The sequence below is a fragment of the Protopterus annectens genome, chromosome 7.part0 (assembly GCF_019279795.1).
Source record: "Protopterus annectens isolate FY-2018-M chromosome 7.part0, PAN1.0, whole genome shotgun sequence".
Classification (NCBI taxonomy): domain Eukaryota; kingdom Metazoa; phylum Chordata; order Ceratodontiformes; family Protopteridae; genus Protopterus; species Protopterus annectens.
In genome coordinates, this window is record NC_056739.1 from 247,378,624 (window position 1) to 247,406,448 (window position 27,825).

The following is a 27,825-nucleotide window of genomic DNA, read 5'->3' on the forward strand; positions in this document are numbered from 1 at the left end:
TAAACTGCATAAAAACCTTGAACAACCACCTATGAGACCCATTGTGGATGCTAAAGGTTCAATTGCCCACCCTATTGCAAAATTTCTTGACATCAAACTTAAAGATTTAGTTTATAAGGAACCCCATATATGCAAAGACTCATGGAGTTATTTGCAACCTAACGACATTCCCTTCAAGGATACATACATTTTTTTAACTATAGACATTAAAGATTTGTATTCCATTATACCACGTGACATAGAATTGGTCTGGTTTTCTGAAGTTTTGTATGACAAAGGCATTGAACACAACAATATCCGGGTTTATACTCAATTACTAGAACTGGTCCTTAAAAACAATTTCTTTTACTTCAGTCATGAAATTTGCTTACAGCAAGAAGGGGTGGCAATGGGTTCCTCATGTGGGGGCCTTTATGCCAATATTGTAGTCACACAATGAGAAAAGAAATTCCTTTTCACATCTCCTTTTTATGACTATTTTAAATGTTGCACCTATTTCCTGGATGACATTTTTATTTTATGGGTTGGACCCCTAGAATTTATCAAGGATCTCATTGACTACATGGATTCTACTACACACTTTTTAAAATTTACACATAATTACGGGATGGAACAGATTTAATTTTATTAAGGACTATCAGATTGCATTAATTAAGGACTATCAGAATAAAAAGTTTGTGTTGTGTAAGTTTAGAGAAAGGAAACGTATTCCATTTCCTTGCTTCATTATTCCAGGACACATCCTCAGAAACAAAAGAAAGCCATTGTTAAGGGGCAATTTTTCCAGGCTGCCCACATGGTTTCTAATATGGAAGACTTTTTAAGTGATTGTGACAGTTTGAAGCTTATGTTTTTAAGAAGGGGTTATCCGTGTAAATTTATTATGGATATTATGCTAGAAGTAGTTAAAGAGAAAGAAGCTTTTATTGCCCTTTGTTAACCAACTTGTATACCAACATGGTTACTCTTGGCTGTATATCTAATGATAATCAGGAAGAGAAAAGTGACTATAAGAACTCTTTTATTAGTATATTTACTAATGTAGTCATGCACTAGAGAAAATTCTAGAAAAGAATTTGTCTATTTTGAACCATAAAAAAGTATTAGACCATATATAGGTATGAATCCTATTATGGTCTTTAAGAAGGGTAGAAACCTTAAAAACATTTTTGAAATGAAACCCATTCCAAAGAATAATGATGGCTATATGAAAAAATGTGCAATGTGTAATTATTGTAAATACATAAAAGAAGGGAATGTGTTTCAGATTAATACCATTGAGGTAAGGATCCATCAGAGGTACAATTGTGACTCGGAAAGGATTATTTACTGTGCCTTACGCAACTGCTGTGGTTGCTTTTACATAGGCAAAACTGACAGCAAGCAAGTTAAAGAATCGAATCTATGAACACTTACATGGCATAAAATTGAAAAAGGGCACAAATGCACTCAGTAAACACATTATAGAAAATGTAGGGCATTCTTTTAACTTCACTATTATTGATAATATTAGAACAGAACTCCATGGTGGTGCTTGGTCCCTTCTTTTGGAGAAGAGTGAACTATACTGGCAGCTGTGACTTGATGCATCTAGCTTCCCAGGTTTGAATGAGCATGTATCAATAAGTTCCCTTTCAAAAATGAAGACTTAGAAAGCTAATTTATAGCATTTGTACAGCTTAATGTATTTTCATATAGAAACATTGTCTTTTATGTGTTTTGCTTTAAGGGGGTGTGTCAAACTAATTGATTTAATAGATATGATGTTTTTTAAACTTTAGTATAAAATGCATTAAAACCGTTTAATTATCTGATGAAATCCTGAAGATTTCAGGATGAAAGCTCTCATCATTTTTATTCAGTAAACTTCTTTACTTTTTATTGGACTGAGATGTTTTGTGACTGCACTTTGAAAGTGGCATATCCTGCTGTTTGGCTTGGGCTTTTTGTGTTTTTGGAAAGTTTACTTGTTTGTCTTTTTTTGCTACAGTATCCTTATGTACAGATGTATATCTAATGTATATAACTGTGTAAAATATTATATATATATATATATATATATATATATATATATATATATATATATATAAAGCTCACATAATATCAGCACTCCAAAATTGTAAATCAGCGTTGGTGTAAAGAAGTTTATTAGGCTAACTAAAACACAGACCGGTGGCGGTTTCTCACAGCATCCTCAGTGTGTCATAATGCAACAGGACCCGGTTATTTAGCATCTGTTACGTGGCTAGATTTAAAGTCACCATAACCCATAAATATTCAACGTTGTTACATATACGGGTTACTTAACTGTATACATAACTAATCAGTGTGTTTACAAAAATCATAGTAACACGCTGTTTACATAATATATAAATGTTACAAAACCCTCCAAACTTACTATGTAAAATAATTATTTATTTATAATTAACATTTATATATTATGTAAACAGCGTGTTACTATGATTTTTGTAAACACACTGATTAGTTACGTATACAGTTAAGTAACCCGTATATGTAACAATGTTGAATATTTATGGGTTATGGTGACTTTAAATCTAGCCACGTAACAGATGCTTACATATTTAAATCCGTGTCCTTGTTGCATTATGATACACACTGAGGACGCTGTGAGCGAAACCGGCCACCGGTCTGTGTTTTAGTTGGGCGGTTAGCCTAATAAACTTCTTTACACCAACGCTTGGATTTACAATTCTTTGGAGTGCTGGATATTATGTGAGCTTTGTGTTTTTTGCAATCCGTGCACCTCTTAAGTTCCGCGCACCTGTTCTGTGTTGGCGTGTTTGTATTGGAGTGCTGGAACTTACTTTTGGAAATCTATACAGCCAAAAAGGGCCTGGGGATTTTACTACAATAAAGGTAATAAAAACGTTTATTGAAGATAGTAGTCAAGTGGTGTTAGAAGTGGCAACATTACAACTTGCTCGGATATGACAACAGGTATGGACTTTCGGACATATTTAAATAATATTGTGGCTGATAAAGATGATAGTGCTTGTTTTACTAGCGCTTATAATGCACGCGAACATCTAGATGATAATACTGTTACAAGACCACTCGAGGTTGCTGAAGTATTTCGGCATCTAACAGAAGCATCTAAAAAGGTGCGATCATGTGTATGGCACTGTAAACTCCTCAAAGCTTATTTGGCAGCGAAAATTATACCGAGGGGGCTTAGAGTTTATGTTGAGCCAGGATTAGGAAATAATGATGAGCAGTTTGTTAAAATGGAGGGCCATACAGGCCACAGCCTCCAGTATGTTTTTACAGATGCTTGTGGAACATTATGAAAAACAACTACCTGACTTGATAGTTAAGCTTGAACAGTGTTTTGAACACACTCAACAGTATGTGAATACTTCCGACTATCAGAATTTGTATACTCTGTTTGTTACAGAAACAGATAAATATGACAAGGAACTGTGTAAAAGAAAGATGCATAAATACCAACGAGATGTCAGTGATTTTAACAAGGCAACAGTTTATACGTGGAAAAAACAAAAAAGGGGTGTTAGATTCATGGAAAATAAGCAAATCCCCAGGCCCAAACGTAAACGGGTTAAATCTATTTTAAGGAGAAGTGACATGCCATCCAGTGCATCGGAGTACTCATCCAGTTTATCCAATACTAATACGGAACCAGAAATGAGTGAAGAGCAGGGTCTTCCATCACCAGCCTCAAAAAGACATAAAATCCCTTTAGAAGGGCAGGCCGCAAACATCGTGGATGAGGCAGTAAGGAAGATATTCCAGGACAATATGTTGTAACAGCGGACTCAGTTTTAAATACTGAGTCTAGTGACATTAATAACTTGGTTATTAATTTAACAAATTTCTCTTTCTCTTCCAGTGAACTCAGTGTGTTGAATAAAGGCCTTGGATTTGTTCCTTCTTTCTTTGTGTCACAGTATGATGTTATAAAGGATGTCAAAAGTTTTTGCAGAAAATTAAATTTAAAATATTTTTTTGCACAGAAAGAACATGTTTCTGCTGAGGTTCCATTATCTGGTTTTCAATTTAAAAAATCACAATTTGTACCCCCATATCATAGCACCATTAAAATATTTGAACAATTAGTGTTGAAAGATCTGCACTTAAATGAATCTAAAGTTTTTTGCCCTGGTTTCCAAAATTTGACAGCAATGGAAAAAGAAGCATTGACAGGGCTTATGAATAATTCTGATATAATAATAGTGGGTGCGGATAAAGGAGGGGCTGTGGTTATTTGGGAAAAATCACAATATGTGGCAGAAGCTTATAGACAATTATTGGACACAGAATACTATCTAGCTTTGAGTAGTGATCCTACACTTGAATATAAAAATAAGATAGATGGGTTTTTGAGCGAGGCTTGTGAAACAGAAGTTATTACCAAGCAACTTAAAACACAACTTCAGGTAGATTATCCGAGTTCACAATATTTTTATATGGTGCCTAAGATCCACAAGAGATTGATTAATCCCCCAGGTCGACCTATAGTGGCTGGAAGAGGTTCTTTGACAGAACCTCTTTCAGAGTATTTAGAGTACAAATTAAAAAGATTGTTGGTCCAAATTACAGCTAGGATTCGTGATACTCAACAATTTTTATCTTTAATTGATGATTTAGAGATTTCGGCTGATGAATATTTGGGTACTCTAGATGTACAATCTTTGTATACTAGTATACCACATACAGGAGGGATTATGGCTGTGGATTTTTGGATGCAGCAATCTGGGATGTATAGCACCCAAGAGAAACAGTTTTTGATTGAGTTGCTGAAACTTGTTTTGGAACATAATGCTTTCACTTTTAATAATCAATGGTATTTACAGGTTAAAGGGACAGCAATGGGGGCAACTTTTGCCCCCTACTTATGCTGCCCTTTTTATGGGGTATTTGGAAGCCCAGTATATATATATATATATATATATATATATGTTATGCCAATTGATTTCAAACCACAATTAATAATGTGGCGGAGATACCTGGATGATTGTTGGGTAGTGTGTGGGGGGGGACATGTGACTGGCATAGATTTGTGCAATATCTCAATCAGAATCCATATGGGATTAAATTTATAGGTGATATTAAATACAGTAGAATTTTTAGATGTAAAAGTGGGTAAGGCAGAAGATGGTACTTTATTTACAGATTTACATAGAAAACCATTTTCTAAAAATAGTTTTTTATATGCCAGTAGTTGCCACCCCCCCCCCCCCCATACTATCCAAAACATACCCGGATCTCAATTCCAGAGAGTTAGGAAGATATGTTTCAAGACAAGTATGTGTGAGGCACAAGCTTCGGACTTGCAAACCAGGTTTATTAATAGTGGGTACAAAAAGCACCCTATCATGCAAGCATATAGGAAAGCTAGTGGTATGGATAGATCGAGACTATTGGTTGATCAGGAACATACGGTGGATAGCCAATACATAAGGTTTATTACTACATATGGTAGCAACACATTTAATGTGAAACATATATTGGCTAAACACTGGCATATTTTACACTCGGATGGATTTTTTACTAATCATGTTGACTATGAGTGTCACTTTGGATACAGGAAGGGTAAGAGTATTGGACAACATTTCTCTTCTTTTAAAAAAGGTATTACACACAAACCTATCCATACTAGCTCTGTGGGCTGTACATTTTGTGGAAAATGTAAGTATTGTAAGGTCATGGCCAAAACCAAATCGTTTACTTCAGTAAATACCAAAAAAGTGTTTGATATAAGACATCTTATTACATGTAATAGCCCCTGGATTGTTTACATGGCAGTTTGCCAATTTGGTGCATTTTATGTAGGGCAGACGTCTTGTGCATTCAAACAAAGAATAGCCCTCCACATTAGCGATATAAAATGTCAGAGATCTAGAAGCACTTTGTATAAGCATAAAATGGTGCATAATACAGCACATTTTATTTTCATAGGGCTTGATATGGTAGTCATGCAAAATACTAGTGATTATCATAGACATCAAATATTAACGCAGAAAGAAGATGGATTGTCAATTTGGGGGCCTTATTTAAACCTGGTTTGAACGATCATTGGTAAAAATTACTAGAGAGTATGGATGGTTTAAAGAAAGAGGAAACATGGGTATGTTCATGTATTCAGTTATTTAGGTTCATTAATGTCAAAACATACCCGGATCTCAATTCCAGAGAGTTAGGAAGATATGTTTCAAGACAAGTATGTATGAGGCACAAGCTTCGGACTTGCAAACCAGGTTTATTAATAGTGGGTACAAAAAGCACCCTATCATGCAAGCATATAGGAAAGCTAGTGGTATGGATAGATGGAAGCACTTGTCGATGTTGAGCGCTTTCGTGTATGTGTGTTCCATGTTTTGTGATTCGGACATATGCTAGTCGAGCATGTGTCCTGATCCCATATATATATATATATATATATATATATATATTTGTGCATATATTCATATATGTGCTAAAGGTATTGTGAGCATGTATATTTGATATTATAAAATGAAAAATAAGGGTGACTGGATAGTACTTGGGATTTAGTGAATAGATGGTGGTTTTTTTGTCACATTTTCATTTTTATTTTTTATTTTTCATTAATATAGTGGGATTATTAATTATTGTTTTTTGTTAATTATTTTACATAGTAAGTTTGGAGGGTTTTGTAACATTTATATATTATATAAACAGCGTGTTACTATGATTTTTGTAAACACACTGATTAGTTATGTATACAGTTAAGTAACCCGTATATGTAACAACGTTAAATATTTATGGGTTATGGTGACTTTAAATCTAGCCACGTAACAGATGCTTACGTATTTAAATCCGGTCCTTGTTGCATTATGATACACACTGAGGATGCTGTGAGCGAAACCGGCCACCGGTCTGTGTTTTAGTTGGGCGGTTAGCCTAAAAAACTTCTTTACACCAACGCTTGGATTTACAATTCTTTGGAGTGCTGGATATTATGTGAGCTTTGTGTTTTTTGCAATCCGTGCACCTCTTAAGTTCTGTGCACCTGTTCTGTGTTGGCATATATATATATATATATATATATATATATATATATATATCTGTGTGTATTATATTTTATATATATATATATATATATCTGGGTCTAGGACACATGCTCGACTAGTATATGTCCAAATCACAAAACATCGAGCACACATACACGAAAGCGCTTAACATCGAAAAGCGCTTCCGTGTATGTATAGTTCAAAAAAAACAAGCTATGTTTCTGCAGGGGGGCTTTGCACCCCTGCACCCCCCACATGGGGGGCTTTGCCCCCACACCCCCCACTTTATTATTCTCACTCCGAGATCACACTACAGTGGGGAAAAGGGAATTTTCCCTTACCCACACTGTAGTCCGATCTACGAAACAGGCACACATACATGGAAGCACTTGTCGATGTTGAGCGCTTTCGTGTATGTGTGTTCGATGTTTTGTGATTCGGACATATGCTAGTCGAGCATGTGTCCTGATCCCATATATATATATATATATATATATATATATATATATATATATATGTGGCTGAGTTTTCTTTAAACAAAAGTGATGCTGGTAGTGCAAGACAGAGAAAGAGACGTACATAGTAATAGTTTTACATGACAGATATGCCAGTATGTTGAAATATGTTTAAGGTGTTTAAAAGTAATTTTTTGGCGCTTGTAGCTTCTTCATGGAGATCACACTACAGTAAGGATCATGGAATCCACCCATGTTGTCACTGTAGTGCGATTTCAAAGATTGTATATTTAATTTGTGGGGGGGTGTTGGGAGAGCAGCCACCCACATTCGGAGTGCAGGGGGGCTTGCCCACCCCTGCAAAAATAGTGGAGAATGTGTGTGTGTGTGTGTGTGTGTGTGTTTTTTTTTTTTTATATTGTTTCGGGGATATATGTTAGTCGGCATACTGCAATTTCAGCATAGTGGTGTTTCATGAAAGTGAGTTTGTTGATTTACTGTCCAATGAACCATAAATTCAGTGAAGGAAAGTAGACATATATATTGTCACCTCACAGCAAGAGGCTGTCAGGTTCGATTATTCAGCTGGGGTGCCTTCTGTACTGAGTCTGCATGTCATCCCTGCATTTGTATGGGTTTCTTCCAGGTGCTCCAGTTTCTTCCCACATTCCAAAGATGTGCAGCTGGAGCCTTTCTCCCTGCGTCTCTACCCCTGCCAGACTTTCCCGGTAAACGAAAGTTAAAAAAAAAATTATATAGATAGATAGATATGGGTCTTATCAAAATTACACTGCACTGAAATTCAAACCGACAACACGAGTACTTTGAAAATGCATTATTCCAAAATTCCACTTTGCCAACACTTATTAAATCAAAATAATTCACATATATCTGCTACAGCATAAGATATATAAATATACATTCTTTGTGAACCTACTCGTACACCATACTAATTTTACAGTATGGCAGACAGTATGTACCACACACCTGGCAGTATTGCAAATGTTTATAAAATTCATAAATCTCAAAGAGGGAAAGAAGTACTCATCTTGGAGGGATATATTTAGCATTTGCAGAAGTGTACAAGGAGTAGAAAGTATTGGGCATGTAAGCATAAATCTGCAAATAAGTGTAAAGGAAAAGCCATAACTTCATGTGTTAGTAGTACAGAAGAATTAATAAAGTCAGTGTGTCATAATCACTCCAGAGATCCCTCCAAAGTAGGAAAGTATATAGTTTGTCATGAGCTAAAGCAGAGAGTGTTATCAAGTGATACCCCTTGCTCAATAATAGATGATGCAGTTGCTTCAACTTCTCTTGATTTTGCTGCTGTGTTTACTAGTTGAAAAGCGTATTGTAGGAAGTAAACAGAGTATACAGAAAAGCTTTACATAAAAAATATTTATGATCACTTAACTTTGCTTAAACTCAGAGTAGTAAATTATTCACTGAAGGCGGAATACTTTAGAGAAAAAAGATTGTCTGATAGTCTAAATGAGAATGTTGTTAGTGTTTACAACTGTACAAAATCTGAATTAACCAGAGCTTTAATTTGGTTGCTGGGTGGAACTTATGTTATAAGAGGGACGGTTTGCAGAAGGATATACAGCGTTCATGCTTTAGTGGAATTCGGAGCTTACAACAAGTGTGCTTTTTTGATCTATTGCTTAATGGCTAAAAAGTCTCTAACATCATATAATTTCATATGGCACAGTATATTTCAGTTACTAGCAAGCAATGGATTTGTTTGCAATGCTAATTATGTTTTCTGTGACTCTTGCGTTGCAGAGATGAAAAATATCAAGTTGAATGGCAACAGTGCAGTTTGTAAAGGATGTTTTTTTTTTTCTCTCGTTGGTCAAAGTTTGTGGAAGAAAGTGAAATCTTTGGGACTTATTGAAGAGTTGTAGAAAGAAACGAGTTTCCAACTGTCAGTTAAAAAACTTGCAGCATTAGTGATTCCTACATTTTATAGTTGGCGTGATGGTTTTCCAGTTTAAGGAAAGGAACTATTTCACTGATTAGCATATACTAGGTAAACGTAAGAAATTCATTACTCACAGTATGTCATTTGCAAGATTTCCCCCTTTGTTCCCAATTTCCTTTTGGGATATTTCTATATTAAAAGATTTATTTTTGTCTTGAGCTCAGAACACAGTGGAAGATTGGTACAGGCATTTAAAATGCTTAGTTGGAAATCGTGTGACTGATCTATCTGAGGTGATGTCAGTTTTAGTAAGAGAACAGAATCGAATGGATGAAATGAGAGTCAGGAATGTCTGCTGTTTGTATTTCAGCTCCCAAGAAATGAGTTAATAAAGTGACAAAATCACTTTGAGTTTCTTTTCAACTACAAAAAGACTACAGTTGTGTGGAATATGTTCCAGCTGTAGCGAATCTGTTAAAGATGTGAAATTAACATGTTTTGACAAATAGAAAACTGTTTGTTTTCTTTGAATCATGGGAACTGGTTGAAATACACTGAGCACTTTTCACTTGGCGTTGGAAAACAAAAATGGTATTAAAATATATTTGAGTTTTAAAAAGTGTATATTCTCACATTAAGGAAATAATTAATTACCTCTTGCCTGCATTAATGCCTAGGCTTCTTTTTAAATAAATCTTAACATTTTCTTTGTCATTTAGCCCTGGGGAGGTTGCTGGCATCTAATCTTAATTGCCACCAGTACTCCCTCCAGTCTAATTCTTTTTCTGCACCTAGTCTAGTTAAAAGATTAGATACATGATTTAAGACTAAAAGCTTTGTGCAGCATCTTGGTGTTTTTCAGCCTGTTAACATTTATCAGGTTATTAGTACGAGCAAAAGGGAAGAAAGAGTGCAAGGCATTAGGAGGTGTATCCTGTTATTGTTATTCCAAAATTGTGAACCTGTCACATAAGCTTTTAGATAATATGGATATTCACGTTTTAAGGAAGGGCTGGACATGTGTAACAACAGCTAAGCCAGATTCATGTGATGTTTTGAACTGCCTAAGAGAAATTTAAAATTTATCTTTAACCAAGATGGAAAAGATATTTTGTGGTTCTCTGTGTTTTTTTTATTCATTCAGTCGAATGAAGTGTTATGACAGACGAAATCCCTTACTGAATGGTTTAATTGTTTTTTTTTTTTTGTAGAGAATAAATTATCTGGGTTTTTCTTGGTCAGTTTTGGTTACCAGATTGTGTTGTTATACGACCTTTAAGTTCCACTTTTCTGTCTAAGGGATTCTTGTGAATTCCTCAACCAACTGCACCAGTACAAAGTCTTCAAAAGAGATCAGGAACTGGACACCTAGATGTAGTGGCATTGTACACTAATGTCACTCACAAGGAAGGCATCATCCTCACAGCTAATTACCTGAGAAAGCACACTACCCTAAGCAGAAAGAAAATCAGCAACATATGTGAGCTGATCAGTATTGCACTACACAATAACTATTTCAATAGGGAAGTATTCCACCAGCAAAAAGGAGTATATATGAGAGCCAAAATGGCCCCAATTTATGTGAATCTGGTGCTTTCCAGCTGAGGGAGAGATATACTTAAGCACTTAAAAGGTTATGAGAAAGTATGGCTATACAAAAGATATGTAGATTTTTTTCTGTGGCAAGAAGTGGAAACTGAGCTCAAAGATTTCATAGGGACCATGAAAGAAAGCATTCATTTCTTAGATTTTACATATGTCTGGCAATGGACATGAGGTGCAGTTCCTGGACATCTCCCTGACCCTACCCTCCAGGAAGTTCACTTCCAACATTTATAGGAAAAAGTCATTCAGGAACAACAACTTTGACCATAACAGTCAGCACCCTCCCTTCATGAAAAAAAAAAATATTGGCAGGGCCAATACATTAGACTTAGCAGACTACTCAGTAAGGATGAGTCCTTCCTCCAAGAAAGCCAGATACTAAAACAGCTTTTTCTCGAAAGGCATTACCCTCCACACCTACTGGAGACAGTGGAAAAAGGAATCCATTCTGACAAACACTCCAAATTTCCCCCATCCTGAAAGCAGTATTAATTATAAAACCCAACAAAGTGAAGGAAATCACCCATAGATTCCCCCTTCCTATCTCAAGAGACACTAAGAGTCTTAGAAGGATCATAGAGAAGAAATGGGATCTCATTACATACAACCAAGAACTGGGGCGAGTGCTAGGAGTCTCCCCTAATTTTTGCTACCAGAAGACCAACTCCCTGAAAACTTTGTTAGAGAAAGGAGACAATGTTATCATTAACCTTGCCCACCTACCCAGGGGCATGAAGAAATGCGGCAGCTGCTGCTGCCCCTCCATCATGAATGCTCTGAATACAAGCGATCTAACAGAAATGTAATTATTTCTGTAAATAGCTCCTACAACTGCCACTCCATGAACATGGTTTACAGCTATCTGTTCCTCCTGCGATTACTTCTGTGTAGGCAAAACCATCAGAAAACTCAGTTAAAGGAACATAGATAGGCCATAAGAAACAGAAGACAAGAAATGAATGCCATAGGTAGGCACACGTTTAACGACACAAACAACCCTCAGTTCAAATGCCTAGTACTGGAAAGCCTGGACAGTTTTTTTTTACAGCAGCTTCTAGACATGCCCCCATGTCTCAATGGGAACCTTAATATAAGGGGCACACTAAAAGCAGGAAGTGATGCAAGCAATCCTTAGCTTCACAGGGGACCTTTATATAAGATGCACACTTAAAGGAAGGAATTGATGCATGCAATCCCTAGCTTCACACACCCACCTATTCTAAAAAACTCTGCATTCTCACAACTTGAGTCACATTTATGAAGACGTTCAACCTGTAACCATGAAACAAGCAAAAGCACTTAAATGTCAATGTAAAATTTATTAATATTATCTGGAAAATATGTGTAATCTCTAAAGCATAAGACTTTTTTTCTATTAATATATAAAGACTAATTGAAAAACAAATTACTGTTTTGTTGCATTTTTAGTCAGCTAACTGAAGTAGTCAACAAGTTTCTAAGTTTCCCTGTTTGCAAATAGCATTTTTTTTTATTTTCACATACATATAGATTATATATATATATATATATATATATATATATATATATATATATATATATATATATATATATATATATATGGGTCTACTTCTGTTTTGTTGAAAAATCACTTTGACGATGAACAGAAATTTGAGCCTACTTAAATGAAAGTGCACTCTCCACACCCCTACTACTTAAATATACTAACTCTGAGATCACTATACAGTGGGGAAAAGGATATATTTGCTTATTCCCACTGTACCATGCTTCAGTGAATTGGCTTTTGCAAAAGTGCATTTTCATTGAAGTGGACTTTTGCTTAAGTAGGCTCGACTTTGTTTATCGACAGTGATTTTTTTGACAAACAGAAGTAGACCCATATATATATATATATATATATATATATATATATATATATATATATAGATTCACTTTATAATCTCAAAATACTGAAATATCGTATTTCAGTATCTCAAGACTATAAAGCCGAAAACTCACAAACCAAATGTGAATGTAAAAAAAACACTAAACAACCATACAAACACAGATGCACCTGCCTCCAGACACTACAAAAAAGCAAAACAACACACATGAACACAACAAAACAAACACACATACCTACCCTTCCTATAAGCAGGGGGGCAAGCCAAAAACTCCAAGCATGCAACCAAATCAACAAAAGAATGGCTTTTCCAGAAGATAATTAAAGTTTTGGAATGGCCCAGACAGAGCCCAGACCTAAATCCAATAGAAAATCTGCAGGGTGACCTGAAGAAGGCTATCCACAAAAGATGCCTTCGCAATCTGACAGATTTGGAGCGCTTTTGCAAGGAAGAGTGGGCAAATATTGACAAGTCAAGATGTGTCATGCTGATAGACTCCTACCTAAGACTGAATGCTGTAATTAAATCAAAAGGTGCTTCAACAAACTATTAGTTTAAGGGTGTGCCTACTTATGCAACCAGCTTATTGTACATTTTTTATTTTTTATATTTTTCCCCCTGACAGATTTGTTTGTTTTTCAATTGAATTGTACAGGTATAGGTATAGGTCACATTAAAGGTGGGAAAGGTTTTGAACTGATTTAATGTGGTCTCATTTTTTTATATCACAAAACACTGGCATTTTAACAGGGGTGTGTAAACTTTTTATATCCACTCTGTGTGTGTGTGTGTGTGTATATATATATATATATATATATATATATATATATATATATATATATATATATATATATATACTAAAAACATCTTGGCTAATGAGAGAGAAAAAGCAATATTTAAATTCTCTTTCAGTCCCAGAAATACATCTGCACTGAGTAACAGTCACCAACCATACCTCCTAACTGTACAGATTTCTGCAGCATGTCCAGATTTTTGCCTTATATGTTTGGTCTGTTTTTCATAAAAGTGTGGCTGTCTGACAAATTAGTGACAAATCATTAAAGATTGAAGTTAGAAAATAATGGCAGACTTATGTTAAAACATAAGTTTTAGACTTCATACCCTTCAGAAAGTTCATGCTAATGCAAAATCTATTATTCTATCAACTTTCTAGTTTGTAAGATCAATATTTCAAAATTGTCCCTATCTGTACCACTTTTTTATGACTTTGTCCAGATTCCTTACTGTAAGAGGTATGTTGCCAATGTATTCTTTAATTTCAAGTAATAAATTAACATCACGTATAAAAACAGAGGCTTGCCCCAGTACTATAAATTTAAAAGATACAGAATTATTACAAATCAAACTGTGTTTCGCTAAAGCATTCTTAAGATCTATGCTTCTTATTGTCTGACGATGCTCTTTAATACTGTCAGATAACTGCATGGTCATCTTTCTTACATTAAAAAAAACAACAGGTATCACATAAACCACAATAAACAACATTGCTTGTGCTACAATTGTAATGCTTATTAATTTGAATGTTACAAACACTAGGTACCAATTCAGTTCCTAGACAAACTTAATATTTCTAGATGTATTTCCGGAACTGTTGCTGGGGGCAGATGTATTTCTGGGATTGAATGACAATGTAAATATAAGGTGTGTCTTAAACTGGAAAAGATGAGGAAATTGCATCACAATTGTATTTTTAAATTCATTGGAACTGTTTAAGTATTTAAGTTGTTTGTAATAGTTTGTCTATCCGTTTCTGAAGAAGTTCAGTTTTAATAAATTTGTGAATGAAAGCACTAAAAAACCAGTTCCGCGGCGTGCATGTTCTCTCTCATTAGCCAAGAAGTATTTAGAGGTTTTGTAGTTGTTTTATTACTTTCTGTAATGGCTTTTTGTTTTACACACACACACACACACACATATATATACGAGAGAGAGAGAGAGATAAATACATATAGATATATATATGTGTGTGTGTAAAACAAGCTGCAGAATCAGTTTGTAATCCTTTCATTCACTATTTTAATAAAATGGAACTTCACAGAAACTGCCAAGCACATTAAAACACATAGATTAAATACTTTAGTAACCCAATCATTTTAAAATACAATTAATGATGTAATTTCTTCATCTGTTCCATTTCAAAATGCACCTAATATTAAGGTTGTCGTTCAATCCCAGAAATACATCTGCCCCTAGCAACAGTTGCCAATGCAGCTTGTTAAGTAGTAACATCATCTATAAAAACAGGGAATTGTTCCAATATAATAAATTTAAAGGAACCAAAATTATTACAACTCAGACTTATGCTTGCCAAGGTGTTTTTCAAATCTTTACTTCTTATAGCCTGGCAATGCTCTATTATCCAGTCGGATAGATGCCTAGTCATCTTGCTGACATAAAATCCCCCACAGGTTTCACATATACCACAATAAAGAACATTGCTAGTGCTACAATTATAATGCCCATTGATTCTCACAACGAAACTATTATGTTCCAATCTGATCTAATTGCACCCTTCACTATTCTTACAAAACTTAGTGTCCACATTTGAACATACTTTTCTTAAAATTACTTTTCCTAGTTTTCACAGTGTTTTTAATCTAAAAAAAATGTTTAATGTGCTTGTTTTGTTGTAATGTGAAGATGTCCCCAAAATGTTAAATAATCCTAGTTACCTTGGATTATATACCAATTTTTCAGTTTGATGTTTTGAACTGAGGTCATGTCATGTGAAATGGGTAATGGAACTCTTAAAGAAACATCATGACATTTAACTTTCTTACTTGATGCAAAATTATATTTCAACATCTGTTGAAATTTTACATACCTAGCATCTACTACTACTTTCATGATGCTATAGTTTAAAGAAGGATAAGGCCTTTCTCAAAATAATATTTCAACACTAAATATTCTTTTAAAAAAAAATGAGTCTTCGCTAATGATCTGACTCAACTATACATACTGTTCCTTAACTACATTAGACTTCATAAACCTAGGATGTTGGCTGCAATAGTCAAGGTAATTATTTTTAAAAGTATCCATTCTATAGATACTAGTTTCAAATGTATTTTCTGTTGTATTTAAAGTCAGCTGCAGACCTATACAGGATGCCTTAAAATTTAAGAAATCTTTACTGTTTTGTATTTCTTCCAAGAAAAGTTTAACTGTTTCAGTACCTTGCCAAATGAAAAAGGCATCATTAATAAAATGTTTATATAGCCTTACTTTCTGTAACCACTCAGGTGAACCAAAGTGTCTATTTCCCATGCACTTATAATGAGATTAGCATAGGATGGGGGCCCATGAGCTCCCATGGCAGTTATGTTTTGCAGATGATTAATAACTCAGTTAAAGCTGAAAAAATCATTTTTAGAACCATTTCCAATAAAGTGCAAATAAGATTAACTTTAGCAGTGTCTGTAAAAGAATATTTACTCAAATACACCTTAACCAATTCTATTCCAGTTTCATGTGAAATATTGGTGTACAAAGCCTCAACATCATGTAACCATGAATTTATCTTTATCACTAACATTATACTTAAATGACTCATCTAAAAAGCCACAATTCCTGTAAATAAAACATAGTGCTTTGCACAATAGGGTTAAGAAAATGGTTTTAAGTATTGGGAGATTTTTTATATATATATATATATATATATATATATATATATATATATATATATATATTCCTTCTTGGTTCTCTTGGAAGAAACAGTATGTCTAAAGGGGGGGGGGGTCTATCTTGCTTTTATGCAGTTTAGTTATACCAGATAGTTTACCTATTGATGCTTGCTCTACTGGCATCAAGTTATATTATTGAAATGTAATGCATTCTTGTTCGATCAATTCTAACAAATGCAGATCTATAAGTTTAAACTTGTTGACAACTTGTTTTTCACTAAAAACTTTATGTTATGCATCAAGTTTAGATCATGTTCCATTTTATTTAGTTTATTTAATAATTACCAACCCCGTGCATTTATCTGCTTTCGTGACCATAGGATCATGATTGTTACTGATCTGTATGAGTGCATCATTTTCTTACTTGTTTAATTGTAAACCTAAAAAGAAATTATTTAATTTAACTAAGATTCGAACATCCCTTTCACAAACTTTATTAAACACATTAATTAATAGTATTATGTAAAGTAGGATTTGCAATACGTTTTACTTTAAAGTACCATTTTCAATATTTTCATAATCAATAACGTTACTCATGATGCATTTGAATTCAACTTTCTGGAAAACGTTTTAACATCCAAAAGGGGATCAGCCATGTTTGTTCTTTGAACTGATATAAATGCAAATCTTTGTTTTAACACATTAAAATGGGCATCATTAAATTCAACATGGGACAAATTAAAAACAGTATTATTAGTTGATTTAATATTTAATATTCATATCAGAAAGTTCATGTAATTGAATGACTCATGACATGCGTCCCCCGACTGCAACCTCTTCCACGTCCTCTTGACGTCGTGGACATCCCTAGCATGTTTCCGCACCTGGCCACTAAAAAATCATTCATTGTTGTCTGATTAACTGCAATACTATGTGCAGCTTCATTGGCTTAAGTATTTTGTTCATCAATATTGGAAGTGTTATTTTCAGGAACTTCAAAATTTACTTCCTGATTAGTGGCAAGTGAGGAAAATTTTTCTACAAGTGAATTATTATTAATTGCTATTTTTGATAACTAGTTCAGCATTGAAAACTGTGCAGGTGCAAGCCCCCCTGCACACCCCCACACCCCTCCTACTTATATAAACTAACTCCGAAATCACATTACAGTGGGGAAAAGGGTATATTTCCTTATCCTCACTGTACCACATTCTATAACAAGTTTTTTCAACAGTAAAGGTTCCCCTCCCATTATATACCTCAACAGCAAGTAAAACTCACCACACCTGATCTACAACAGGATCCCAAAACTAGTGACCATTATTTGTGAAAGTGTTGTTCGCAAAAGTGCATTTTCATTTACCTGCACTTTTACTAAAGTGGAGTCGCCTATCTGTCATTCGAAAAAGTATACTTTTGATCAGAAGATATATATATATATATATATATATATATATATATATATATATATATATATATATATATAAAACTGTGAAATATCTTGGCTAGGAAAGACAAATGAATAGGAAACATTAATATGTTCAAAAGTAAGAATAGTTGTCAGCTGTTTTGTCAACAGAGTTTGGTTGACAAAACAGCTGCTAGCTAGTTGGCTGAGATTGCTACAATATTGGGTTTGGGCAAAATGCCCTTTCCTTCTATTGCACAGTCATAGAGTTAAACTATATAATTGGGGGGGGGGGGTGCAGAAGGGATTGCCTCATGTGGAAAACCATGCTTTTTTAGTTGTGTGCTCTAATCATTGTTCTCAGAGAGTGGGCTGTTGCTTGTTAACATTTTTTTTTAATTATGTTGGCCACAATGACTTTTGGGAGTTATGATTTTTCTTATAAATATACTACATCTGATCCTTCTGATGTTACTACTGCTCAGTACCTAGATTATCTTATATATATATATATGTGTGTGTGTGTGTATATATATAGCATCTGTCAGGTCCCTATATGTATAAGCTTGTGACCTGGTTTCCTGTTCAGTATTGTTCAGTCTGCAAGTACATGCTGCTTGAAGCTGTTCACATGCAGTCTTTGTCTTGTGTCTTTATTTGAATGTTGCAACTTCTCAGAAAAAACACAAATATGTTGTTTAATCTTTCATTTGAGAAATAATATACTTACACCAGCCAGAAAATCTTTCGTTATATGGATATTTATCTGAGAACTGAAAACTGTAAGCCATGAAATTTGACTTATTCCTGTTTGTGTAAGGTACATCTGAGGAGCCTGAAAAGGTACTTTGTACTACAGTTCTGCATGATCCAGAAGAAGCACTGGAAATCTTTTATATGTTTGAATTTCAAAGGAGGAGGAAGGTATTGCTGTGATTAGAAAGTGGTTTCAGAGTTACAGTGAACTGAGAGAAAACTGTGCCATACATATCCACAACTGGCTGTTCATAGTGACCCAGGGTCATAGTGCATTTAGATGAATATGTTATAAAAATTAAGCAACATAACTGCAGAGCCAGATCTAGCAGTAGGTGACCTAGGCAACTGCCTAGGGCCCATGTTGGCTAAGGGGTCCTGGAAACTGTAAGTAAAAAAGTAACCTTTGCCTTTCCATATGCAAAATAAGTAAAACAAGCTACATTAGGACTTTGCAAGAGACAGCATAACAAACTGACTAGCATAGGGAACTAGGAGACAGTATTCCTCGCACAGCAAAACCCAAAGTTAGACAGGCTTGCATAACACAAATGCCACTAGAAAACTTTGGGAGATTTTAAGTATTACATCTGCACAGTAAGTAAGCAAGCCATTAGAAGATGCATACTGTTTGTGGATAGCAGCCAAGCCCCTAATTGGAGTTGTTCCTTGTTCCTCTTTGTTACCATGAGTAGATTTGCCAAGTCTCTGATCTGTGCATGTATGTGGATTTAAAATGCCCCAGTTATAGGCACTGTCTAGTTAAGAGTCAGAACCTGATCCTAATTATTGGCAAGTAAGTGCCTTAAACCTCCACACCAACTGTCAGGCCTCTTTTATTTATTTATTTATTTTTTTAAATCACTAAGGATCATATCAGTCATAGAGTTTCATAGATGTATTGCTCAGTGTCAGTCAGGCAACATGTAGCATACTTGCTTTTGGTGCAGAAGGCTGTGGGTGCTCTTTACATGACAGAGTGATTGTTGACACACCATTTTTTTTTTTAATGTAACATAGGCAATTTATTCTTCAGAGGCAGCAGACACTGAATTTTTGATGACGCACTGAAATGCAAGTTGTTTGGCAGCAGCAACCTCTTTATTAGTTACAGTTCTCCTTAATTTAGAATTATTCAGATGTTTTACTTCTGCAGAAATTATGCATATCCACTGGTGACCTTTCATTGTTGAAATGTTCTGAAATGGGTAGTTTGTCATTTGTTCCACTGTAAAGTTAAAAACTACAAATTAAAAAAAAACACTTTAACAAATGATGGTGTATTAAACAAGGAATATAATTTAGTACAATCAGAAATGTGAATTCACTGTTGCTTATGCCAAGTCTGTTTTCATTGGGAAATTGTTTTGTTTAGCAAATGGCTATCACTGTTTGCGCTATAACATTTGAAATAAAAGTTTTAAATTAAATCCAAATATCATTGTAGATTTAAAGATGAAAATAGTATGCAGACTGAGAGGTTTGAACCGCGTTTATAGTAAAGAGGGAGAGAGAACCAAGTAAAGGGGCACCAGAATGGTTGCCAGGGAGATGATCCATTACTCTGTCTAGAGCCCCCATTTGACCAGAATCCCCCTCTGCATAACTGATGACTGTGAATCTGCTAAGTTAAACTATTCATTAGTATGCAGTAGAAAAGTGTGAGGTAGCAAATAGATCAGATTATAGGCAAACTTTTGAAGGAGTCAGATTTAATTGCAACTAGAATTACTTTATCACAGTTGAAAATTTTGAAATGTGTAAGTTATACAGATGTGGAGAAGTGGAAAGTCAGTTAATTTTTTAAAGTGCATACAATGAAAAAATATCAGTTAAAATAATTGCATATATCACAGAACAATTCTGGAGGGTAATCAAGAATACATCACATTTTAACAACAATAACACCATAGTAAAATAGACTTATTTAAGACCTTCAAAAAGCTCATAACTTCTTTGGCAAACTCAGTACCCCTGTATCGGACTTCTGTTCAATCTAGTGAAATCACAGCCTCCCCATCCCAAAGCTCCAACCATGCTTTTCCCACTACACACATCCAAGCAATCCCTTATGCTATCTAGTTTTCAGTCATCTTTCTTACTCTCTCTCTCTGTCACTCACTGCTTACTAGTCACCCCATGTTATTTCAGGGACATAATCAATAAAGTCTGTCAAAAAGATAAAAATAATGTGTGCCTTAGACATATATATATTTAATCTCTCTATCTTTTCCAGAATCATCCTCAAGTTCAAACACTCCTTCATAAGATCTTGAGAGTCACATCCCCTCAGGACTGTTGCCCAGCATCCATGCTCTACCCAATCACAAAGACATTCCAGAAACTGATTTATGATCATCTCTTTGAACACCTGACCAAATAAGGTTTCCTAACAGGCTCACCACATGGATTTGGAAGTGGCCACAACACACTTACAACTATCTTTTTCTGTGACTGAAGAAGGTTAACTGTCTGGGACAACTTTTATAGGCCCCCACAGAGCCTTTGAAAGTGTCGGACACACTATTCTACTTTCAAAGGCAAACAAACTTGGATTTGGGCCAAACAATTTCATCTGGTTCAAAACTATTTATCAGATATATTTCTAGTTCAGTCAGGTAACTTATGTACAGACATGGGAGTTCAAAAATGATTTGTCATGCAGAAACTTTCTAGTTCTGCCAGGTGACTTGTGTAAAGACATGAGCACCTTCTCTACCATCATAGGCCCCATATTATTTTGACTATTTATTAATGACATAGCCAACACTATCCATCCTAATAATGTAATCTTCTATGGTAATAACATCACTCTGCTTCTAAGAAATGATCCTTCGCAGACGTCACTTCAAACTGACTTCTTTCTTTTTCCAATAAAATTGGAAGGCAGGCAACACATTAATGTAGAATATCTCCAAAACAATCCCCATGTTTTTCATAAACAACATAAATTCTCTTCAGCAACCCCATGTGCGTGACACACACACACACGTAGAGATCATCACTCCAAATGATCACATTTCCTTATTAGTGAAATACATGTACCTTAGCCTTATTTGAAACCAGTCACTATCTTTTAAATCTCACAGTGACCCATCAGTTGCCAACGTTTCCACCCAGTTCAGAGTCACTTAATGCACATCAAATCACCCTTTCAAGGAAGCTAGACAGGTCCTTCCATTGTATATCCTGTCAGCCCATTAAGTGCTACAGAGACCTGCTGCACATTCAAGAGGTGTGGAAGTATAGATAGTATTGCTGATGATATATAAAGTCTATCGGATTAAAGAAGGCTAAAGGATCTGAGATTGAACAGACTTGAGATGAACAGAAGTTGGTGTAAAATAAAAGAAAATAACTGTGATATATGGTCATGTATTTAGTTTGAAGGCATGAAACAACACCTTGCAAAAGTTACATCAATAATGCTGGTACCTTACATGATCGAGAATATAGACTGAAGTGGTTCAGGAGGGCTTGGTCTTGGTGGTGCTGAGCTCTTTCCTACAAACAATAAATATATATATAAATACTAAAACTGTGTTTGAACAAGTGAAGTTAAATTGTTATGGAAGATATCATGCAATAATGTTAATGGCTGCATCTGCAAATACAGATTTTGTGTCATTTTTGGGAAAACAGGATAAGGAAAGCTGTCTGTTGCATCAGTGATCTCCTATTTAAGGAACATGTTAGATAACAAGCAACTAAGAGATAGACCAATAATAGTAGGTATTAATTTGTTATTGTGTTGTTAAATATTGTGATGACTTTACACTTTTGGTATTGCAAAAACAGGTTTTTTATCTTTTTAACTCCATCATTTTTTAAGATAGTTATTAAGTTGCTTTCTAGATTTGTACTTATTTAAAATGTAAGTGAGTTGGACTGAAAGGCCTAGTTTTACTTGCATTAAAGCAAAACAGCAACTGTAATAACAAGATGCAATATTAATACTAGTAAAACAGTAACAGTTTCAGTTGCCCTTCTGTAGAGAAGCATAGATACACACTTTAATACTGACAACAGAAACAGCTCGTAGTAGAAAAGGAAACACAGCCGTGCCTGTGTAAAAGATATTTACCTTCAGTAAACATGCAGGACTTTTAGTTATGATAGAAAAGCAGTTACAGTGGGCTGTTTATGTAGTCTGGATTGTTGCTACTGTGTAGGCAGGAATGGTGTTCCAGTGTCTTGGTCCAAGTAAGGAAAATAAAGGATGGTGCATACAAGTGATGCCCAAGGAACATATAAATGAGTTAGTATGGAAAGCAAGGCAAAAGAGGTCTTGAAGGTTATACGAAAAACTAAATTTCCCAGGGAAGCTCAGCATTTCAGTTAAGCTGCTTGAAGTTAGAGAGAGACAGCTGTATGTTCTGGATGGACATGGGTAGACAATGCAAATTTTTAAAGCAGAGACCGAGATGACCTTTAGGAAAACATCACACAGTAATTTGTACTTTTTATGTAGAGACACTGACAGAAGATTTGAATTACTTTAAGAAGATGTGGCAGTCAGCAAAGGTCCATATTGAAATGTAGGAATGAGTAGTCCATTTCCAACCAAAAATCATCCTTGTCTGTTGAAGGAATCCTGAACTTTGTAAAGGGGTTTCAGATACTTTGAACTCCAGTAATAGCTTTGATGATATGATCAGTAAATGTAACTGACAAGTTCATCCAATCCTAAGTATTACAGATAGATATGTTCTTGTGATCAAACAAAGACAAAGAAATACAGTACAGAAGGAACTGAAGATATTTTCTTAGGTACCAAGGAACATTTTTATATATTTACATTTCTTTATTATTCATAATTTGCCATTTGTTGAAGAAGTACTAATACAAGTCATGGGTTAACTCACTTTCTGTCACACACTTGGATTTATTAGAAAACTGTGATTTTAGAATATGTGCAAACCTACGTCTATCCCACAATACTTCACTCTTGTGCTCTTCTTCTAACCTTTCTCTTTCTCCTAATAGTTTGCTGCATATCATATGCATATAAAGTAAACACTGTATTAGTTTGAAGACCCTTTTGCACCTCAAAGATCTCCCTGCAATATTTACCATTTTGATATTTTTGTGTGATATGATAGTTATCAACTTCATAATTTCTTATTCTGTTTCATATTTCTGTGTGTTCACATCCTGGTCTTGCCTGAACATGTTCTGTTTTAGATCAGTCATTTACCACATTTAATAAATGTAAATAAATAAATAAATAAATAATGATATAATCAATAGCATGGGCCATGTTTATTAATGTGATCTGCCTTAGTCTCTTCCTCAAAGTCATACATATATAAGTGTGTGTGTATATATATATATATATATATATATATATATATATATATATATACACACACACACACACACACAAATACATACATAGATGGGTATAGATATATAGAAATATATTAGGGCTGCTGATTAATTTCCGTTAATGTGTCTGATTAATGTATTAAAAATTTCTGCGATTAACACCTAAATGCATTAATTAAATCCTGGTTAATTTGCTCATGGTTCAGGCATTAAGTAAGCAGCACCAAATGAATCCATCTATTAATAGTAGTCACGGGTCACAGGGGTCATCTTCACTTGATCACTTCCCATGTTTCCTGTCTTCCTTTTATGAGTGTGATAAATCGAAGATGGTTTATTTTACTATTTTATATTTTATATCGCAAATTAAAATGGAATCAAAAGCAGAAAAAAATGGTTTGAATGGAAAGTTTGTTTTTAAAACTAGTGGTACTGTGGGTTGCAAATATTTCAAGAAAGAGTTTAAATATCATTGTATCAATTTGTCGCTCAATTATCACCTGCAAACAAAGCGTGCATTTATCGCTCACAATGAGCCATCAACATCAGCATCATCAACTAAAGTTAAATCAGCAGATCACCAGACTACATTAGTTGAAATGCATGAGATGGCAACACCAATGGATCAAGGGAAATGCAACAACATTACTAATGCCATCGCAAGATGGATTTGCTGAGAATAGTCGATCAATTAACATTGTCACTGATGAAGGCCTCAAGGACATTATTCGTGTTGCCAGTGGAAATCTGTTGTATACTTTGCTTTCCCGGTCCATCATTAATCAAATTGATGATTTGTATGAGCAAGAGAGAGAAAAAATAATTCAGGTTACGGCAGGAGTTGAATCTGTAGCTTTAACAGATGACTGTCAGTCATCCGTGGCTTCCGATAGCTACCTCTGTGTTATTTGTCATTTCATTGACAAAGATTTTGGTTTTTCATTTGTTTGCACTGTGCATTAAACAAAGTGAAAAATGACTATTCAGAAAACTGTGCAGAACACTTTTCATCAGTGGCAAGATCAAGGGGAATTTATGAGAAGTGACTACTTTTGGCATGGACAATGCACGTTATGTGACAGCTGCAGTAGAAATGCTGCCATTTCAAAAGATGCCCTGTGCAGCACACAGCCTTCAGTTGTCTGTAAATAAAGCAGTAGCAAGGTCTGGAATTGAAGGTCTCCTTGCTAAATGCCACAAAATTGTGGAACACTTTAAACACAGTCCTACGAACAGTGCTGAGGTGACAACGCAGCAGGAGCAACTATATCAGGGACAGGAGAAGTTCATTCAGGATATTCCCACACATTGGAATTCATCTCTTCAGTTGATTTAACAACTTCTAAACAACAAAGAAGCTGTGCTAAAAACTCTAGTGCAGCCAGGCCACAAACATTGCCTCATTCTAAAAATGGAGACAGAGTGGGAGAAACTGAGTCTGGTACAAAAGGTTCTCAGTCCCTGTCACTACATTACAGAATTAGCGGACAAAGAGTAGCATGTTTCCTGCTCCATAATGCTTCCAACCCTCTGCCACCTTGAAGCTGAAATGGTAATATTTGAAGATGACCCTGCTAGCATCGTGCATTTCAAAGATGCATTTTTGATGGATTTAAAACTATGCAAACTGAACCTCAACCTTTTGTAGTTGAGAATTGTGACTGCTCTGGACTCAATTTTCAAAAATCTTAAATGCTTGTGAAAGGACAAAAGAGACAAAGATTGGGCATTGGCTAGAAGTTCTTGTGGAAAATTCATATCAACATGAAGATAATTGACCAGAAGAAGAACCACCTAATAAGAGAATGCAAATGCATGAACTTTAATCAGACTATGAAGATGAGCCACTGATGCCTCGCTCCTCCTCTAAGAAAGCAGTTGTTGAGCGATACAGACTTGAAAAATAAATTGACATCGACTCTGAAACATTGCAGTGGTGGAAGCTACACAATGACAATTATCCAGTCCTGGATAAGTTAGCCAGAAAATATTTAGCATCCCCAGCCACTGCCGTTCCTTGTGAATGCTTGTTTTCTGTGTCTCGATATGTTGTAAATAAAAAACAGCATCTCTTGAACCAATCAGTGTAAATAAACTAGTCTACCTATGCAATTGGCTGAAACAATAATGTAAGTTATAACATGAATGTCTTGTTTTTTTTTTTATCATTCAGCATTAGAACCCATCAAAATGCTAGACTAATATGCTTGAAGGAAAAAAAAATTGATTAATATGCAGTTAATTTCAATTAACATTTTTAATTGAATGATTACATTTTTTAATTGAATAGCAGCCCTAAAAAAATATAAGATATTTATCATTGTTCTACATAATTCATTTTAGTTATTTGTAATAAAACTTTACTATTTTGTTTCTGGATATTGACTTTTATCAGGAGTATAGATTTAACATTACCCACTTTTGCTGGTAAAGAATCCATAAAAAATAAAGCACATATTGCTGCCTAGATTGTTTAGAAATACTACAGATACATTGCTTTTTGCTTTATGGAGCTATTTTTTATGTATGTTATCTACTTGCCTTGTATCATCCTGGTGCACCATATAAACATGTATTGTTTTTTTTTTCTTCTTCTCCCTTCCCACAGTCTACAAAATATGTGAATTAAATTTCTTGAGATTGACCCACACTCATTATTACATAACATGCACGTGGAAACCAAAGGAATGACATACAGGTCTACTGTTGCTAATAGATTTAACCTTATAAATCAAATTACTAGGTTATCTTTTTTAAGACAGGCATAATTGTAACTTGCTCTTCCTGAAGCCATTTCAAATTCCTTGTAGCACAGAAAATGTAAGACTGCTTATACTTGCTGTGTTTGTATTAACTGATGTATTAGCACCATCAGTCACTGGGTTCGCAAAGGATTTTTGAACCAGACATTTACCTTCAGTGAAATTAAGAAATGCGAAATTAATGAGTGCATATAAACTCCAGGATTCTGCAAAGTAGTATGCAATTGCCATATCACAAGAGAATTAAATGTCAGATGAGCGACTTTGCTATTAAAATAATAGATACGATGCACTTCACCATGTGCTGGAAATTGTCAGTTTCCAAGCCATATGAGTTAATCTTAAATGCATCACATACATCAGCATTGGCATGCACATTGTTATTGTAAACTGGTAGGTATAATCTATCCTCTGTAATAAAATACTTCTTTTGAGTCAAAAATAATTTATTATAAGCTGAGTGATATATAGATTATTACATTGTGAGGTGAAAGAAGAGACTGATTGTGACTCACAAATTAATCATGATAAGCTAAGTATGTGTTCTGGCAACACCAAATTACTTATATTGACAAATTGCAGTAACACTCCTTGGCCTCAGCCTTCGTTGTCATGGAGTTTTGTTCAAAAGTCCAGTTTAATATCTAAATACCTGTGTTAAAATACTGAGGAAAGTAGCTGAGGCAAAGGCATGGGTCTAAATAAACAATTTGTTCCAAAGTTCAGTAGCTAAATAAATGAGACAGCAAGTTAGCTGTAACAACTATGCAGAGGTAAATGTTGCATACTGTTATTTTTGTTGCAGCAAACATTAATGCTGCAAAGTTTATACAGCAAGTACCAGAAGTGTGATATGTGACATAAACCAAGCTGCTCTGTTACTTATGTCAAATTAAAGCTGTACTGCAAAGGTTCAGTAGGAATATCCTCTTACTCTGCATACGTATTGCACAAATTTGATTCATGCACACAGCAGACAGCGACAGCTAAAGTGAATGTAAGCAGCTTTAGAGAAGGTATAGTACATACACACCGTCGCAATTTCAGACCAGAATATCCCTACAAAATCTA